General features: G+C 62.1%; 1 long non-coding RNA gene across 1 annotated transcript; it reads left to right on the top strand.

The window, feature by feature from the left end:
* Positions 1 to 278: 278 nt before the first annotated feature.
* Positions 279 to 3,633, top strand: LOC141955794 (uncharacterized). Its single transcript, XR_012632757.1, has 4 exons — positions 279 to 357; positions 1,413 to 1,529; positions 1,878 to 2,025; positions 3,439 to 3,633. It is a non-coding gene; the product is annotated as an uncharacterized LOC141955794 (long non-coding RNA).
* The last annotated feature ends 568 nt before the right edge of the window (positions 3,634 to 4,201 follow it).

Here is a 4,201-nt window from a genome sequence, read left to right as displayed (position 1 = left end):
CAAAGAGCCCTGAGGCTGCTCTGACCGACACTTCGGTCACCCCGCTGAGTTCTGGGTCACAAGGCGAGACTGCGCTGCCCTGCGCTGCGGCCGTGCCGGAGCTCCTCCCTCTCCGGGGGGTTATAAGATTTAGCAGCGTTGGTCCCGTCGGCCCGCGCACCGGAGCGGTCTCGCCCAGCGGCTGCTCCCGCTGGCCGGGGAAGGTTCCCCCGGCGGGGAGAGGCGACCTGCGGCGTGCGGCTGCGCCGGGCGGCCCCCGGAGTGCGCGTGCGCGGCGGCGGCCCCGCGACCGGAGGACCGGCGGCCCATAGAGCGCGAGCTCGGAGGAGCGACGGGCATCTCCGGCGTTTATTAACGGTGCTGGTCGCTATAGTTACCGGGGGGGGGGAGCGTGGGCCGGGCCGGAGGAGCCGCAGGGGCGGGCAGGGAGGCTGCAGGCAGCGACCCCTCCCTGTCCGGGGCCGGTGCTGGAGGAGGAGCCGGTGCGAGCCGAGGCAGGAGCGGGGCCGGGCGGCTGCGGGGAAAGGTGCGGCGGGACCGGGGGCGGAGGCCGCTCCGCGTCGGGGCCGGGCGGCGGCGGCGCTGCCCGGAGCCGCGCGGGGCTGCGCTCGGCCGGGCTTCCGGGTGCGCGGGCGGCGCGGCGGGAGCCGTAGTCACGTGCAGGGGGCTTCCGGTCGGCCATGTTGGCTCCCCGGGGCACGCCGGGAGCTGCAGTTTCTGCGCTCTCGGTTCCCCGCAGCCGCGGCGCTGGCGGGCGCGCGCGGCACGGCACAGCCCTCGGTACCGGCGCGGCCCGAGACGCGGTTTTGTGGCGGTTTCCCGCGGGCTGCCCGCGGCTCCCCGAGACGCGGTGTGCCCCCCGGCCCGGGGGTGCGCATGCGCGGCCGCGGCGTCTCCCGGGAGTGCGCGTGCGCGGCGGAGGTGAGTGTTGGGGCTGCGGCCGGGCCGGTCCGCGGCAATAAGGGTCCCTGCCGCCTCCGTGCCCCCTCCCGAGGCCGCGCTGGGGCCGCGCGTGTCCGTTCCTGCCCCGGGGATGCCGCCGGCTGCGCCCAGCTCGGGCTGGCGTGGGGTGTCTCTGCCCGGCCTGGCGCTCCTCACGGCTCGGGGGCCAGAAGGGACGGGCGGAGCCGAGCCTTCCCGGCCGTGGGCAGCGGGGCGGGAGCCGCCGCGGCTGGAGCTGGAGGGGCCGGAGAAAGGGAAGGAAGGAGAACGTCAAGGGCATGTGGGCAGCAGCCGCCTCGCCCTGCAGGAGGAGAGCGCCTGCCTCTCCGGGTGAGCGAGGAGCCCTCTGCACAGTCCGCAGCGGGCCGGACCCAGGCGCGGAACGGCCGCGGAGCGAGCGAGCGAGCGAGGCTGCGTGTGTCGGAAGCCACGTCTTGTAAGAGCCGAGAGACACCCGCGTATTCTTTTAGGGGAAGGTCAGCCGGGCGAGTGGAGTTTCAGAAGAAGAGGAGGGGCAGGAGGAAGGAAGGAGAAAGAAGCATCTGACCTGTCCAGTTCTCCCGGCAGTGCCGGGAGCGAGAGCCGCGGTGAGTCCCGGGCCCTCGGGGCCCTGTCGCCCCCCTTGTATGTCCCAGTCCCTTCCCGCCCTTCTCTTTCCCATGCTGTGATTTTTTTTTTCTTCTTCTCTATATCTTTTCTTTCTTTTCTTCTGCCTTGCTCCCCCTTCCTCTCTCACTTTCTCTCTCTTGTCTTGCTGCTCCCTTTTCTTTTTCTGTCTGCACTTCTGACTGCTTGTTCTGTACCTTTTGCATCACTCCTCAGTCCATTTCTCTCTCGATCCTTCCGTTCTGCTCCTCACTTCTCGGTTTCTCTCTCTTTCCTCTGTCCTACTCCTGCACGTAGTGTGTGATTGAATGAGGTTCTGTGTCTAGCAGGCCTCATCTCGTAAGAGCTGTGAGACACCCACATCTTCTCATAAGTGGAGGACAGCCAGGCACCTGGAGCTGTAGAAGAGGAAGGGAGAAGGCAAACAGAAGGAGGAGTCTGACCTGTCAAATTCTCCTGGCAGCGCGGAGAACTGCAGTAAGTCCCGAGCTCTTGGGCCCCTCTCATCCCTCTTGTGTGGCCTGGTCCCTCCCTGTCTTTCTCCTAGACTCCTCTCTTTCTGGTGCTGCTCAACTTTTTTTGCTCACCTGTATCTTCCGTCTTGCTTGGAGCATCTCCCTGTCCCCATCTTGTAGGTCTTCCCTTTCTCTGCCCTGTACCCTGCCGCTCTTGTTGCCTTTCTCCATCCCTCTCTGTCCAGCTCCCTGTTCCTATTGATGCCCCTTTCTTCTTCCTGCACCCGCTGCTATTCCCTGCGATCTCCATCTCTCTCTTTCCTGCTCCCTGTCCCCCGTTTTTCATTCCTACCTCCGTCCCTCATAGACTGTCTGGCCTTTTTCCTCGGTGTCTTTCTCTCTGGCTGACTCCCTTCTGCTGTTTTTCATTTCCTCCCTATCCATCTTGTTGCCCATCGCTCTTTTGTCTTCTCTCTCTCCATGTGTCGCTGTCTGTCTTCCAGTCACTGTTCTTTAATTCCTCCCTCTTCCCTGTAGCTTGCTGCTATTTTTTTTTTTCCCTGTTCTCCATCATGCTCTGTCGGGTGCCCTGTCCCTGTTTATCAATTCCTCCCTCTGCCCTGCGGTCTGTCTCTTTTCACCATTTAATTTTTGCCTCGCTCTCTCTCTGTCTGGCTCCTTGTGCCGGGTTTGCGAATTCCTTCCTCTGTGCCCCGTACCCCCTGTGATCTTTGCTGCTTTGTGGCCTGTTTCTGGCTGGCGCTCTGTTACTATTCAGTAATTCCTCTCTCGATGCCTTGTAGTCTGTTGCTTTTGTCTTTTCTCCATCTCTCTGTCTCTGTTTCCCCTGTTTTAGAATACACCCCCCCACCCCCACCCCCCTTCTTTCTGTATGCATCAGGATTAGTTTTTGGCTCCAGGTCTCTTTTTTTCTGTGTCTCTGTCCCTGTTTCCTAATTCTTCCTTCTCTGCCCTGTCACATGTAGCGATGTGATTTGTTTTGTGTTCCTTCCCATGGTTTGCTGTCCTGACTCCCCATCGCTGTTGCTTTTTCCTCCCTCTGTGCCCTGTTCTCTGGAGCTTTTTGGTCTTTCTTCCATCTTGCTTGGTCTAGCTCCCTGCTCCCCCCCTTTTTTTTTTTCCCCTCCATGTCTGTTGTGCCACCCATCCCAGCTTTTTTTTTTTCTGCATCTCTATGCTGCTCCTCGTCCTTCTTTGTTGGTTTCTGTCCTGCTCCTCCTCCTTCTTTCTGCTGCCTGTTTTCTTCTCTCCCTGCTGCTTTTTTTTCTGCATATCCACGCTGGGTTCCCTGTCCCCATCCTCTCACCGCCCCATTGCTCATCTCTTGTTTTCTCTCTACCCCTGTACTAGTCAGCTAGCTGCCACCTTTCTTCTGTCTTCTTGTGTCCTGCATCTTGCTCCTCATGTTTGGCAGTTTCCAGCTCTGCCCTGCAGCTTGTTGCTCCAGGAACCGACTGACTGTTCCCGGCTGGACTGAGGAGCGTGGCTCCGGGAACAAGCGCCAAGGTGTGCCAGGGGCAGCATTAGGGGCCCTGAGCCCCGGAGCAGACTCACTCCCTTCTGGGACTTGTTCTGTGTGTGACTGAATAAACACTTGCTGGCTGCCGGCTGCCTTTTGTGCTTCCTTTGCCCCAGGTGAGGGGCTGGGAGGGGTGATGATGCTCTGTGGGGGTGGGTGATGGCCTCCAGCTGTGGGCTGGGGCTGGAGGGGCCCCAGGTGTGGGCAGTGAGGCTGATGGCAGCGGCCCCTCCCTGTAAAGGGCTTGCTCCGGGTGGAGGGGCGGGTGCTGCTGTTAAGAGCAAGGCAGCCGTCGGAGGGGTCGGTGTCAACCAAGGGAGGAGCAGAGCAGTCGCTGAGCATTGCTGGGCCCTGGCTGCACCGAGGGAGAAGGTGAGTGGAGCCGTGCCATCAGCTGGCAGCTCCTGGGGAGGATGGCGGTGCCTGCAGGGTGGCAGTGTTGGAGGTGGTGGCAGGGGCTGCCCCGAGCCGGTGGTGAGGCTTCTGGGTGCATTGGTGGGGGTTCGGAGGGGTGAGCAACGGTGTTGCTGCAGGGTCAGAAAGCAGAGAAAACCGCCTCTCGCAACCCAGCGGGAGCTGTAGTCCTGGCGTGTGGGGTTTCTGGCCAGCCGCGTTGGTTCCCTGGGTCACGCTGGGATGCGGGGTCTTACAGCGCTTG

Source organism: Athene noctua, unplaced genomic scaffold (genome assembly GCF_965140245.1).
Source record: "Athene noctua unplaced genomic scaffold, bAthNoc1.hap1.1 HAP1_HAP1_scaffold_637, whole genome shotgun sequence".
Classification (NCBI taxonomy): domain Eukaryota; kingdom Metazoa; phylum Chordata; class Aves; order Strigiformes; family Strigidae; genus Athene; species Athene noctua.
This window is presented reverse-complemented; position numbering and strand designations above follow the sequence as displayed.